Genomic DNA, 15,916 nt, shown 5'->3' on the forward strand with positions numbered 1-15,916 from the left:
TTTCCTCCACAATGTTGGTTAGGGAAACCTCAGCCTTTACTTTTACACCTATTTATTCCTTCGTTGAACAAAGGTCAAAGGAAGTAAGATGCTATATCCCTATGAAAATGGGGGACGGCACATCCAACACATGGTCAGAGTTAGCAACTGTTCAACACTTTCTCGTGACTATAAAGTGCAAAGGATAAAAAAAAACGGTAAAATCTTTGGCATGGACAATCAGGCTAACTATGCTAAAAAGGCTTCAATTCCAGATTAAGGGCTGTTAAGAACCCAGTGGGCCGCTCCACCACTCTATAACCAACTCAACTCTGCTCTGAAAACGCGGAGGGAGCGGTGGGCAGCAGGCGGCTGCGGCGTGCGGCACCAAACGAGAAGCAGTGTGGTGCGGTACAGATACGGCGTTCGCAGGATTTGAATACGGGAATGGGTGCAGATACGGCCGGTGGCAGGCTGTAAACACTGAGAAGCAAGCACCCAGTGCCTCCACTTCACGCCTGCCGTTCGCGCTCACGGCTCCGCCCAACTGCTTCCTGTTAACGCCCAACTGCTTCCATCGAATCCGAACGTAGTTGAAACCCTGACTGGTTTAATGGAATGTATTACTGGCTCCACCTTATTGACCGGTTACTCACCGGTAATATTCATTACTCCGAGTCGTAGCCCTCCCCGTCCCAGTCCTAACCAGTTGAGCATAGCTCCTCCCACCAGACACTCCCAAGCAACTTGAAACCCATCCCTTCCCTCCAGGCCACACCCATACCCTAAGGCATATAGCACCGTGACCCGCCACTCCACATCCTGTATCAACCAAGCACAAGAAGCCGAACAGGGAGGGAGGGATGGGAACCTGGACTGGGACGGGGAGGGCTACGACTCGGAGTAATGAATATTACCGGTGAGTAACCGGTCATTACCTCCTCGTCAGCCCTCCCCGTCCCAGTCCTAACCAGTTGAGCAGATACCAAAGCAATAATCGGCTTCACTCAGCAGAAAAACAGACTTTAATAAGCATATAAAGTCACACCACCGGAGCAGAACGCAACACAGCGTCCCCAAACCCAGCAGACTCAGTCCCCCCAACCACCATACGATAATGGGACATAAACGTGTGAGGAGAACTCCAGGTAGCAGCTCTGCCGATCTCGGCCATGGAAGCCCCCTGAAAACAAGCCCAGGAAGCCGCCACCCCCCGAGTCGATCTTCCCTGAACAGAACCAGGAGCCAACGCCCCACAGGCCTCATACGCCGCACCCACAGCCCACCGCAGCCAACGACTGAGGGTAGCCCCAGAAGGCTTCAGACCTTGACCAGCCAGCCCAAAGGTCACAAAAAGGGATTCGACCTTACGAAAAGGCGCAGTACGCAACAAATAGACCTCCAGAGCCCTATGAACGTCCAAACAGTGCAGCCGCACCTCCACCTCCGAAAGAGGATCAGGACAGAAAACAGGCAACACCAGATCCGAAGAGCAGTGAAAAGAGGAAGGGATCTTGGGAACAAAGGAAGGATCAGGCCGAAGAACCACCCGATCAGGAAAAAAACGTAAAAACGGGGCAGAACAAAGCAAGGAGCCCAACTCCCCAATCCGCCGAGCCGAGGTAATAGCCACAAGGAACAGAACCTTGATAGTCAGAAACCTCAAAGACACCTCATGCAGAGGCTCAAAGGGAGCCATCTGCAAAGCCCCCAAAACCAGAGGCAGATCCCAACTAGGAGCAAAGGTCCGAATGACAGGCTTCTGAAGAATACAACTCCGCAACAAGCGGGACACCAGGGGAACCACCGGGTCACAGACCGAACCACGAAAGGCCCGGACAGCAGCCCACTGAGCCCTCAGGGAGGACACAGCGAGACCCAAGTCAAACCCGTCCTTCAAAAACTCCAAGACACGCACCGGATCCACCTCCAACGCGGACCACCCACGCGCCTCACACCAAGACCGAAAAGAAACCCAATGCCGGGCATAGGACTTGAGAGTCGAAGGGCGCCTGGACCTCTGAATAAATTCCGCCACAGAAGGAGAACACCCCAAAGCCACAAGGTTCATCCTCTCAACAGCCAACCCGCCAATCGCAGGCGGACCAGACACCCCCGAGACAGAGGGGGAAATGACAAGGGACAAGGGACCACCGGCAACCTCCAGCAGGGCCCCACCGCCAACTTCAATAACAGAGGGAACCAAGGCCTCCTGGACCAAACCGGAGCCACCAGGATCACAGAAGCCCGATCCCGCTTGACCTTCAGGAGAACACGCGGAAGCAGAGCAATAGGGGGAAAGGCATACAGCAGACCCCCCTCCCACCGGAAGGACAGGGCATCCACCCTCCAAACCGCCGCAGAGCGAACCAGAGAACAATACTTCTCCCTCAAGGCGTTCCCCGGAGCGGCAAACAGGTCCACCACCGGGATCCCGAACTGAGCCATTAGGCAACCAAACACCTCCTGAGTCAGGCACATGTCCGACAGGGAGGGAAACACCCTGCTCAGGCGATCCGCCTCCGTGTTCAAAATCCCCGGTAGATGCAAAGCCCTCAGAGACAGCAAGTGAGACTCCGCCCACAGACCGATACTTCGTGCCAACAAATTGAGGGAAGCCACCTTCGCGCTCCCCTGGCGGTTGATATAACACACCACCACCGTGTTGTCTGACCGTACCATCACATCCCTCTGGAGGATCCAAGGCAGAAAATGAGTCAAAGCCAACAGAACCGCCTTCAACTCCCTCCAATTCGAGGACCTGCCCGCCTCTGGCACAGACCAGAGACCCTGCACCGACTCCAAGACCGCACCCCAACCCAATTCGCTGGCATCGGTCGTCAGGACCAACCTCTCCTGGGACACAAAGGGCGAGCCCTGTAAGAGGTTCCAATCCACCAGCCACCAGGACAATTCTCGGGCGATGGACACCCCCCCCGGAATCAACTGTTCGTAATTCAGAGAGGCCGGATCCCAATGCTCCAGAAGATGATTCACCAGGGGGTACAAGTGTAGACGGGCCCAAGGAACAATCATAACAGTAGCTGACATTAGCCCCTGAACACGCAACCACTGGCGAGCCGTGGAAGACTGAGCCCCCAACACCTTCCTCAGCACGTGCATAAGAGTCAATCTGCGAGGTTCCGACAGGAAGACCTTTCCCAACCTGGTGTTGAACACCCCCCCAATGAACAGTAGATCCTGAGTGGGGTGAAGATGGGATTTCTCCAAGTTCAGAATCCACCCGAACCGTTGAAGGAGACTGCAAACCTCCATGGACTGAGCCTGAGCCTGAAGGAAAGAAGAGGAAGAAATCAACCAGTCGTCCAAGTAAGGGAACACCTGAATACCCCGAGCATGCAACAAACCCACCAAGGGAGCCAACACCTTAGTAAACACCCTCGGAGAGGCCGACAGGCCAAACGGTAATACCTGGAACTGGAAATGATCCACCCCCACACAGAAACGCAGGAACCTCTGAGAATCCGCGTGCACTGGTACATGAAAATAAGCGTCCCGGAGATCGAGCGAAGTCAGGAAATCCCCCACCGACAGGAAGGGAAGAATCAACTGTAGAGTCACCATCTTGAAGGACCGATGAGGGATACACAAGTTCACCGCCTTCAGATCTAGCACAGGACGGAAGTCCCCATTTGGCTTCTGGATCAAGAACAGGATCGAGTAAACCCCCCGACCCCTTTGACTCACAGGCACCTTCACCACAGCCCCCTTGGACACCAAGTCCCGAACTCCGTCCAACAGAGCACGGCATTTCGCCGGAGACCTGGGAACAGGGGTAGACCTGAACACATCCACCGGAGGAGTTCCGAATTCTATTCTGTAGCCCAGCCGGACCACCTGCAAGACCCACTGGTCCCGAACGAACTCCTCCCAGACAGGAAAAAAAGAAGAGAGGCGACCCCCAACTGGCAACCCCAACATCACATAGTCACGACTTGGAGGGACCCGCCGAAGAGGAAGCACCCTGTTGACCCCGGGACTTGTGGAAGGAAGGGACACCCCGGCCACGTCCCCTACCACGAAAGGGCTGGGTCGCCATTTTAGACTGAAACGCCTGCCCAAAAGCCCGCTTATAACCCACAAACTTCCCTTTCTGAGAAGAGCGGACCGGAGCCAACAACTTCTTGTCCTCCGCAGTCTTTTTAATCAAAGCCTCCAACGGCTCACCAAACAGTTTAGAGCCCGTGAAGGGGATCTTCATCACGGCCGCCTTCTGAGCAGCCTCCGCCTTCCAAGACTTAAGCCACAACTGCCTCCTAGCAGCAACCGAGGCACCTGCAGCCGCCGCAGCAGCGCTAAGGGAGTCAAAGGTCAAATCTGCCAAGAAACGCAACTGCTGTTCCAACATGGATAAAGACTCCGAGGGATCCTCATCCTGCATGAGCTGCGCAGAAATACTTTGACAGTCTTTAAGAAGTGACTGCACAAGATAGCTGGTGTAAGCTGCAGACCGAACTGCAAGATTAGAGGCAGCAAAGGACCGTTTCAAGGCCCCTTCCACACGCTTGTCCCCAGGATCAGAAGGAACCGCATCCTCAGACACCACCAGGCTCTGAGACGCCATGCCAGCAAGCAGGGAATCCACCTTCACCACGGCCGGGAATTCCTCCGAGAAACCCTGCAAGGGATACCTCCTAGCCAGAAACCGGGGAAAGGCATGTTTGTCCACATCCTTCCATTCCCCCTCCAGCACCCTTCGCACAGAAGCATGAATGGGGAGGCTTTCAGGTTCTCTCTTCAGGTAATTAGCGAAGAAGTCTTCAGACTCTCCACCCGGCACGGGACCAGGGAACCCCAAATTGTCCCGAACATGCTGTAGAACACAACTAAGGTCCGACCCTTGGACAAAACGACCCTTCACCTCCTCATCAGAGTCCATTTCAGGATCTACCTCCGCCGAGGCATCCAATTTCCTTTTCTTAGGCCCAATGGGAACACGAGCCACAAAGGCAGCCGCCACCGCCGCCTCAATCATCTTCTGAATATCTATTAAGGAAGGAGCAGTGGAAGACCCAGCGACCACCTCCTCATCCACACAGCCGAGCTCACGTACATCCGCACCTCTACTCTCCATGTTGTGAACATGAGAACAGAGAAACAGACCCCATTAAATACCGAGCCGAACCATGGGAAAAAAAAGAAATATATTCTCAAAGGCCAACCAGGGAAAGCCCCACCTATCCCCAGCCAATCCCCAACAGGACTGAAGGCCGGCCCCAAAACGGCCAATCAGAGACTTCCACCCATCCCATAAAAGGAAAGGACAGGACAGGGCCCAACCTTTAAGGATACCAAGAACCCAGAAGCCCCCGCACCAGGAACCAGTGAACAAGGTAAGAAATACCCCCAAAGCCCACTGAAGAAACCTGCCTAGACCCAATCAAAGGGATTAGAACCTGTAACCGTGAGCGTCAGAGCCCCAGACATAAACCAGAAGGCCACAGTGACTTTTCCCCAGGGCATACAATGCAGCAACCCCCAACCAGCAGGAGAATAACACCCCACTCCAAGATCCGAGGAAGCGCGAAGCGGACAGTCAAACAGTAATCAGTAAACCCATCTGTATAAACGCTAAACAAACAGGGGACATGCCCCCACTGATGAAAAAAAGATATAGAAGCCAAAACCGTCACGCCCTTGGCGCGCAGAAAGGCAAGCCGCGCCTCACACACCTCCTCTCCCCCCCGGGCGATCCCGCTAGAGCAGGGAACAAACTCGGAAGAGAGGAGGCCGCAGCAGGGAGTCACCACCCCACACCAGGCAGTCCTGACCCCCCAACCCCACGGTCCCGCTACAGCAGGGACTCAAAGTAAATGCCTCAATAATTCAAAAACGGCACCTAAGGGGTTTAAACGGGCGCTAAACAACCCGTTTCACACTCACCTGACAGGAGGCTTGAAGACCCAGCACCTCCTATCCCGTCGAAGTTTGCCCGGAAGTGAATCATTTGCAGAAAAAACAAACAGGATGTGGAGTGGCGGGTCACGGTGCTATATGCCTTAGGGTATGGGTGTGGCCTGGAGGGAAGGGATGGGTTTCAAGTTGCTTGGGAGTGTCTGGTGGGAGGAGCTATGCTCAACTGGTTAGGACTGGGACGGGGAGGGCTGACGAGGAGGTAATGAGGTGTTTGACTTCGCCTTAGTTTCTTGTGCTCTTTGCTTTGCCTTTTCACATCTACTACCTGTTCCAAGCTTTTCATTGTACTCCTTCCCAAAATAGTTCAGTAACCGCTGTCGGCCCGTAAGGAAGGCCAAGGCAGGACTGTAGATGGTCGAAGGGAGGTCTTGGGCTGCCAGAGTTAGTACAGGCTGGGCTTTAAGTGGGATGAAAAAACTGGGGGGGGTCGCTCAGAGGGGCGTGGCCTATGTAATAAAGGGCGTGGCTTACAACACATACACTAAAAATCTGCGCTTAGCATAGTGTGCCGCCCAACTTGTATTTTATTTTGCCGTTTCTGTCATTGCCTCTAGATATATGATACAAGTAACATCCTACCTACAAAAAGTCACGACTATTGGCTTTGTCAATGGTTGTTAGTTGCTTAAGGTAAATAAGCAGCAACTATGGCTTGTATAATATATTGAAAAAGCTTCCACTTCAAGACCTGGTGACACCACGACAATGTTGCTGCTCCTGAATTTAAAAAAAGAAGGGAAATCGAGGGAGAAAATGACTCTCTTTGAAGTATTTACCTTCCCTTACAATGCTCACATGGCTTGACGTCATGCCGTAACTTCTCCTCTAGTGAGAAGTGAGCAGTGTGAGCAGGCGCACATGGAAACAAGCATTGGCATAGCCAATAGGTCTCGCCTTTGGGACCTTATAAGTGTTTAGCCATGCAACAGTTGCATAACTAAACACTTGTAAGGTCCCAAAAGCGAGACCTATTGGCTATGCCAATGCTTGTTTTAACTGCTGCAATCTATTGAAGTCTCACGGAGAACATCAAAGCGGCCCTACGGCCGCGAAAGTGATCGCGATCGCGATCAAACATCAGAGCGGCCGAAAGTGAAAGTAATCGCGGTAAACCGCAACGCGCGCGCCCACGCAAATGCACTGTAGCTCTAGGCTGGCCTGGTAGCACTTTTTGGAGTCCTCACAAAATGTCTCGTCAGACCATCGCATGCTCTGGGTCAGGCGAGACCTAAAAATCGGACCGCCTGTGCCAGGGCACAAAACAGAGCCCGATAGAGAACCGTTTCCAGACCCCCTTTAAACAAGCATTGGCATAGCCAATAGGTCTCGCCTTTGGGACCTTATAAGTGTTTAGCCATGCAACAGTTCATGTTGTTGCACCAAGGATATTGTGCTGCATAACTAAATACTTATAAGGTCCCAAAAACGAGACCTATTGGTTAATTTTTGGGATGTTGTGTGGTCCACGGTGTCTGCTAAAGTTTCATGTCGCCCAGGAGTGTGAAAGGTCACTCGGTGACAGGGAGAGGGGATGAGGGGGTGTAACAAAGGATCCTTTAGAGTGCAGATTGGATCTGACAGTCCAAGGAAATCCCCCTGAAAGGAGCTCTGTTTTTAAAAGGAGTTTTTCAGAGGAATAAACTATTTAATAAACGTATATGTGCTTCGGACATACACAGACTAAAATGCATGTACACAAATTTGCCTATTTATGTCCTTCTCGGAAAAGGAGCATGACGGACCTGCACACATAAACCGGCTGTTTTGCCATGGGTACTGTGCAAGCGCTGTGCCGGCGAAACCTGACAACACAGATGGCTTGTGCAATAGGATCCTGTAATTTCCCTCCCTTAGAAGGGTTACTCGCAATCGGTGATTATCTGGCAAATGAGGTTCAGCATTCACTGAAGCACTAAACCTCGAACCTGACTGGTTTGATATGTTTTAGAGAAAACCCGGTAATTCTGGCTCCTTTGAAATGTTATTTCCAGGAAGTACGAAGCCCCCGCCAAGAGACCCTTATATGTATTGTGCATTGAAAAAAGTATAAATCAGTCAAATCATAACAAAACTCCCTCTACAGCCATGCATCATTTCCTGGATAGATGTCATTCTCACGTTTTCATTTTGTTTGCATGACGGGCTTTTTGCATATTTTTTCTCCTGCTACTTGTCTAACATTTTATGTATTTAATTTTTTTAATGCTTGAATACTGTTTGCATTGTCCCCCCGGAGCTTTTGGTGTCAACACAACAAGTGTGGCAAGCGTGGGCATACATGTAATCAATTCAGTCATTGATTGAAAATTAAATATTAAAGTGCAGGTACTCTGACTCCCAGGATACCTGGTTGTAACGTAGAAGTGCAGATACGCTATCATTAAAACTTTGCTAGTTAAAAATACGGAACTGTGCCTTTCAAATTAAAAAGTGCAGCTACCTAATAACTGTCCATTTAAAGCATGGATTTTCTTGTTAAGGGGCGGACCTCCCTAGTTTAATGAGTCAAAGCCCATTTTGCTCTCGTTTTATTGAAGAAATGCAAATGTCTGTCTGCTAAATCGCTAAAACATTCACCCGGTCCGAAACTGGGAGGTCTGAATTGAATCATTCTAATAAAAGGCGGATCTCATAATAAAGTTCCTGGCTTGGGAGCCGTGTGCTTACAGTACTCTACGTGCGCATGGTCTGCGGCACGATGACTTGTGAAATGCCTTTGGTTTCTAGGTCATTTCTTTAATTAGAGGCCAGTTCAAAGGATGCTCGACCTCTGTGGTTTGTGGCTAGGTACGAGGTGTGTGAGCCTGAAGGCCACCCTCCAAAAAAAGGCTGGCAGCAAGATGAGCAATAGGGCGAGAGGCTTGCAGAACTGAGCCTCACTGTACTGACTGTACAGTGTTCTGAGAACCTCTGTTATGAGATCCCTGCCCCTGCACACCTACTGGCTGTACATCCATGAAAATGAATGCGTCCGTCTGTAATGCAACTGGTGCTCATGTAAAGCGCTCCGATACCTTCAGTTCGCGTTGGCGCTTAGTAAAATGACTTTAAAAAAAAAGAAAGAACAGCAGGAGTGGGAGGAGATAGGAAGCACAGAGGGAAGGGTAAAGCAGCACGAAGGAGCCAGAGGGCATGGAGAGTGTAAGCCCAAAAAAACAAGCAGGAAGTGGGATAAGGGAGGGGGTGGCAAATGGTGATCACTTTCGCGGCCGCTTTGATGTTCTCAGTGGCCGTGCGGCTCACTGAGAACATCAAAGCGGCCGCGAAAGGGATCAGGCAGGCTGACAAATGGTGCGCGCGCCCGGCGCACATGCACTGTATTTGGAGGCCTGAAAAGCACTAGTCTGCACTTCCAAATCCCCGCTTACTAAAGCTTTCGCCAGAGGAGCGCTAAAGCGCTGGCTCAGGCGAGACCTAAAAACTGCCGGTGCTTAGCACCGGTGAGACTTGGCCCACTTAAAGCCCTGGTTACAGGTCCTGCAAAGCTGAGATCTCAGTTTACATTAGGAGATGTTGGGAAGAAACGCAAACATTTACTTGCGTCTGAACTCGAAATTGATGAAAATCTACGGTGAGTGGTTAGAATTACTTGAGTTACATGTAGATCGTTATAACATTACTGGAAGAAAGGTAGTGTGAGGTTAACCCTGATGTGAATTACAAAGATTACAGCAATATACTCTGAGTCTGCAAAAGAGGTTACCCTCCCTGTTTGATGGATTCTTCTGGAGAATGCTGCTGGTGTCAGTCATCCACACCTCAGGAATCCGAAATACTTCATTTCATTTCCATGCCTATAGTTCTTCTTGTGAGGCCGAGCATGATTTGCTCCACTCGTGGACCAAGATATTGGGCAGCTGTCCAGACAGCCCTGATGGGCAACTGGATGACATCCTTGAGGAATGGTCATTGGGCTGCAATGGAGCCTAGGCTTTATATTTTTGAATGCCTGCATTGTCTTCCTGACCCTCCAGACCTTGTCCAGTCTGAGCAGCAACGGAAAGCAGCTAGAATACATTCTCCTACCCCCTTGTCCTGTCCTGCTAAACAGCTGGATGACGTGCTTCTGAACACCTGAAGATTATGAAGCTATCTGAGTTCAGGTTTACTAGTGATAATCTGCAGTGTAAGGAGAAGATCAGTCTTGTGGTTAGAAGGGGGTTTACCATCAAGAATTGCCCCCTTGGGAAGACTAGGGCCCACTTTTAAGAATGAATGTGATAATGATTTTACCATTCTCTCCGAATGTGACTTGGCGACATCTTGCAGTACTTTTTCCATGTCAAAAGGACACGTCTTTTGAGGATGACCCTAGAAACAGGGACAGCAACCTTAATAGTGGTCGACTTGTTCACATACACGTGGGCTAAACGCTTTCTGTTTAGTTCGGCATTATAGTGCCATCGTTCATGGGTGTCAAAAAGTTGTTTAATCTTTGTTCTGGCACCATGAAAATAGTAAGAATCTACTGATTGGGTTACCTACATGTGGTACAGTCGTTTCAAACACCTGGGAGCCTATCTCGTACCTAGTGGCTGTGTTTAACTTCGAGAATGAGAGTTGGAGCGAGGGTACCACTGGTTTAGATATTGTGTCCAAATATTTTTCTGAAGTCTGGACATATTACTCCCTCACAGACCAACATTAATTTTGAGATCATGAAAGTTAAAAGGAAAAAAAATGTTCTGTCGCACCAAAAACTGTGGGAAGTTTATGACATGGCAATTCATTCTTAGGATAGAAATGGAAGAAAACATCGTTCCTACTGCCTTCTGTCCCCCTGTCATACGTGTGGTGACCCTTTCCCCCCAGTTTTTAATTTATATATCACGAACTCCACCCGAAGGTACTGACTGGAGCGCTTTTCATAAGCACCAGTTACATTAGACAAGGACACATTCATTAGGTCTCGCTGAGCCAAAGGCTCGAAGAGACATTTTATATGTGGGATTTTCAAAGTGCTACCCACAGTTTTGGCTGGCCTAAACCTTGAGTGCACGATCACATGCACGTGCACAGCTGCTCCCACTCCCCCCTACCTTATCTATAGCTTTGGCTCCTTTGTTTTTTATTACACCCTCCCTTCTCTCCCCGCTGTTTTCACACTACCCCCTCCCATCTAATCAGTTTCCTTTCTGCTCCCTTGATCGCGTCTCCGATCACTTTAACTACTTCAAATGCAGCGCGCACCCCTGCTTTCACTTTTGCCGTGTCTCGGCGCTTTTATGTCTTATGTTTCTACAGTCACCCCGCCTCTCGATAGTCGTCAGCTTTGTTGGCACTCTATGTGTTGTATATAAGCATAATTTGCACCCGCTTTCATATTTAAAACACGGGCAACACGCTTTATTTTTGATCATGGCACCCGCGTTCCTGTATTTGCTTTTTAAATGCCTGCACATAACTATTTTAATGCACGGGCGCCATGCTTTGTTGGAGCACGGCACCCGCTTTTTTATATTTATAAAAGTGTGGGTTACACATTAAGCAATTGCTCTTAGGTTTCGTTTTGCTTGTCAGCAGGTTGGGGAGTGGGTGAGTACCATGCAGACAGAGGGTTAATGCTCGCAGCTGTGGGTAGTCGGGGGCTTTCAGCCCACCTTAATCATACAATTAAACTTCCTTCCATCGCCGCGCAGCTACCTCTCTTCAGGGACACGAGTCCAAGGTTTAAAGCCGGCATTTCTTTCCCATAGATCACAATCGCACTAGCTGTGATTTATTGGGATACTACAAATATATTTAATTCCTATGAAAATATATGAGTGCTACAAAAGGGCTGTGGTAATATAATGGTGCCGCTGATGTGATTCCTGAATGATACCAGCCTCTTCTGCACGCAGCATGTACATAGCGCTACCAGCCTCTTCTGCACGCAGCATGTGCATAGCGCTACCAGCCTCTTCTGCGCGCTAAAAGTGCTTGAAGTAGTCCGCACTGTTTTAGGATCACAATAGGCGTCACTGTTACGTGCATTTTAGCGGAATCCCCAATACGCTAGGCCTCACTTACTTTTCTTTGGGCGGTGAACACCCCAAGTACGGATTAATTCATTTTAACCAGTCACCCCGCCTCTCGATCTGGGATTGAGGTACTATTTTTCCTTTTTTGGCATTTTTTTAATAGCGCTAATTCAAGCCGACCCGAAAGTATCAGTGCTTTACATGAGCACCAGTTACATTACACAAGTTCACATTCGTTGTTTTTCTTCTTTAAAGAGGAGAATAAGTGATTTGCCCAGGATCATAATGTTAAACCGACCTTGCTCACCAGTTCCATAGTCGTCAGCTTTGTTGGCACTCTATGTGTTGTATATAAGCATAATTTGCACCCGCTTTCATATTTAAAACACGGGCAACACGCTTTATTTTTGATCATGGCACCCGCGTTCCTGTATTTGCTTTTTAAATGCCTGCACAGAACTATTTTAATGCACGGGCGCCATTCTTTGTTGGAGCACGGCACCCGCTTTTTTATATTTATAAAAGTGTGGGTTACACATTAAGCAATTGCTCTTAGGTTTCGTTTTGCTTGTCAGCAGGTTGGGGAGTGGGTGAGTACCATGCAGACAGAGGGTTAATGCTCGCAGCTGTGGGTAGTCGGGGGCTCTCAGCCCACCTTAATCATACAATTAAACTTCCTTCCATCGCCGCGCAGCTACCTCTCTTCAGGGACACGAGTCCAAGGTTTAAAGCCGGCATTTCTTTTCCATAGATCACAATCGCACTAGCTGTGATTTATTGGGATTCTACAAATATATTTAATTCCTATGAAAATATATGAGTGCTACAAAAGGGCTGTGGTAATATAATGGTGCCGCTGATGTGATTCCTGAATGATTGGTGTGTGTGTTTGCCTATCTGCCGTTTGGTATTCCAGTCATAAATTTCCACTAATCTTTCACTGCATGCAGCAAATGCGAGCATGGAAGTTGCATTTCTTCGTTTTATATAAAACTAAAAGAATGTCAGATAAAACTCATTTGTTAACAAGCATTTGCAATGCAATAGGTCTCGCATTTACGCGAGTTTAAGCTATTGGCATTGTAAATGACAATGCCTTTTATTTATGTTTTATAAACCAAAATATAAATAAAAGGCATTGTCATTTACAATGCCAAAGGCTCAAACTCGCGTAAATGCGAGACCTATTGCATTGCAAATGCTTGTTTTTCTTAGGCACCGGGAGATTAAGTGATTTGCTCAGAATCACAGGATGCTGAGCCGACGCCGAGACTCGAATCTGGTACCCCAGCTAAAAAGTCGTGCCAACACTAGGCATGCTAGGAGTTTTAAAGCGGACCTTCTTCCAATGAGAGAATGCAAAGTCATGCTGCAAAAAATGCATGGACATATCATACGACTTGGGCCTTTTGACAGCTTTGCAGGCAGACACCCTGCTCCCCCATGCATCTTAAAACATGCCTTTTCCTCTTAGATAACTATTACGGTGTTCGCTTTCTGTAGTTGTTAAAAGAAAAGGGTGATCCTGACTTTACTTTTTCCTGGTATTTATAACTTCTCATGAAGAGCCTGCAGCTGCCGAGCCTGCACCCAGCAGCAGGGCTGGGTAGGATTCCTGTGCTGTAGGCGGGTCACTGGGGGGTCGAAGGAGGCCCCCACCCCCACCCCGCTTGCGTCATGGCTTCAACGTAGGAATGTCATGCTCTCCGTTTACGCAGTTCTGATGTGCTGCGTGTTCGAGCCAGGAAGCGCTGTACTGCGCATGTCTGCCGAAAGGAAGTGAAGGATTGGGCATGCGCGACTTGTTGCTCTGTGTAACTTGTACTGAAGGCGCCAGCAAGAGCTGCTGTGCCACTCGTGTGAGTCCTCGCCATGGACGAATCCGCTAGCAGTACCGCAGCCTGCAGCACCGTGACTGAGACCACCCGAGGCAGCAGCCGACCGGTAGAAAACTGTCATTTTTTTATCACATTTTCTTCCATTTGGTTTCTGTATTATTATTTAACTAATCACACTTTTAATAATCAGTCACCAGCCGATACATTTTTTTTTTGCTTGACTGGTCACGTTTAACGATTCCTTTTCGTGTGTTCTCTGCATACGAACTGCCTCTTATGTAACCTGCGCCCCTTCCTCTGAGGGAAGTGAGCCGCAGCTCTGCTTGTGTTGGCGCCGAAGGAGAGAACAGAACAGCTGCTTCTCCGGCTCCTGAACCCGGTGGGGTGAGTGCAAGGCTCGTATCTGTCCCCTAACTCGGGATGTGTGTACCAGCCATGCCCTATCAGAGGGGTCCTGGTGAGAGCAAAGGTCCCAGAGTTCGACTGGGGAAGAAAATTGCCCCGGGCACCAAAATAAAAGTAGACCTGGGTTCCATTAGTGATTCAGATAGCTACAAAAGTGGCCAATGTTTGTAAAGTGGGTCAGTTTAGATCTTGTAAAGAGACGCTGTGCAATGCCAGGTATAGAAGGTGCATGGATGTGAGATTGATGCAGGTAACAAACCACAGGCATGTCAAGGGGGGCCCCGTCTGCACACACCAGCATTTACCACGAGCCCAGGACAGTCACTGGTGTGCTACACAGTCCCTTCCATACACAACACAAGCGGCTATTCACCCGGGCTACTGCCAGCCTAATAACACATGTTCACATTATTAAACAGGTGACTATATTACGAAATCCTCACGTCATATGAAGGCAGGATTAGGTTAGTAGTGGTCGAAATCAAGGGAGAATAGGCAGACTGGGGATTACGGGTAGGGTGAGAGAAAAGCAGATTTATTCAAGCTGAGATGTAAGTGGGCAGACTGGAATATAGGCAAACTGAAAGGAGACAACACTAGGGAGAACTTGCTGTCTGGGTGAAAGCTGACAGGTTGAGAAGAAAGTGGTTACAAACCGACTTGAAGGGGGAGGGGGTTGGCTGTGGATAAAGGGCAGGCTTAGGTTAAATCGAGCAGACTGAGGGGAAGTGCGGATATCTGGAAGGGGGAGAACGGGTTGTTTGGTGAAGAGGGCAGGGAGAGATTGCAGTGGGCAAAAACAAGCATTGGCATAGCCAATAGGTCTCGCCTTTGGGACCTTATAAGTGTTTAGCCATGCAACAGTTGCATAACTAACTACTTATAAGGTCCCAAAAGCGAGACCTATTAGCTATGCCAAGCGGCCGTGCGGCCGCGAAAGTGAAAGTGATCGCGATCAAACATCAAAGCGGCCGTGCAGCCGCGAAAGTGAAAGTAAATCGCGGTAAAACTCGGGGCGTGCGCCCCCGCACATGCACTGTAGCTCTAGGCTGGCCTGGTAACACTTTTTGGAGCCCTCTCAATAAGTCTCGCCAGACCAGCGCATGCGCTGGGTCAGGTGAGACCTAACAAGGGCAGACTCTGGGGGGAGGGGAGACAGGGGATATAGTAAGACTGAAAGAGAAGAGACAAAGCAAACAAGCATTAGCATAGCCAATAGATCTCGCCTTTGGGACCTTATAAGTGTTTAGCCATGCAACAGTTGCATAACTAAATACTTATAAGGTCCCAAGAGCGAGACCTATTGGCTATGCAAAGCGGCCATACGGCCGCGAAAGTGAAAGCGATCGCGATCAAACATCAAAGCGGCCCTGTGGCAGTGAAAGTAATCGCGGTAAAGCGCGGCGCACATGCACTGTAGCTCTAGGCTGGCCTTGGAGCACTTTTTGGAGCCCTCTCAATAAGTCTCGCCAGACCAGCGCATGCGCTGGGTCAGGCGAGACCTAAAAACAGACTGGCTAATACTGCTCTGGGGCCTTTACCTGATGGTTTAGAATTGCTGCCCTTCTGGTTTAGGATCTATTTTAGGATACTGCTCCTTACTAGCATTTCTAAAGGTGAACTGTGTTTTTAAACAAGTTCAGCAGCACATCTTCTGTGCTGCAGCTGAACGAGAGAAAACCTACCATATTTAAAAGTATAAGAGCAAGCACTTTATATACTTCTTGCAATGCACAGAGTTCCGTAAGAGTACCAAAGTGTTTTAGTGGGGTAAGAAAGCAACGAGTAAATGTT

At 49.3% G+C, this 15,916-nt stretch overlaps 1 protein-coding gene across 2 annotated transcripts in view; it reads left to right on the plus strand.

The window, feature by feature from the left end:
* Positions 1–13,678: 13,678 nt before the first annotated feature.
* The window catches only part of PKMYT1 (protein kinase, membrane associated tyrosine/threonine 1), a 272,843-nt gene continuing 270,605 nt past the window's right edge, over positions 13,679–15,916 (plus strand). The window contains exon 1 of one of the 2 annotated variants that reach the window (XM_085618492.1): positions 13,679–13,823. The gene's annotated coding sequence lies outside the window, so the exon portion shown is untranslated. The remainder of the gene's footprint in view (positions 13,824–15,916) is intronic. The other variant, XM_085618491.1, reaches the window with a different exon arrangement.

The sequence above is a fragment of the Triturus cristatus genome, chromosome 7, assembly GCF_964204655.1.
Source record: "Triturus cristatus chromosome 7, aTriCri1.1, whole genome shotgun sequence".
Lineage (NCBI taxonomy): Eukaryota > Metazoa > Chordata > Amphibia > Caudata > Salamandridae > Triturus > Triturus cristatus.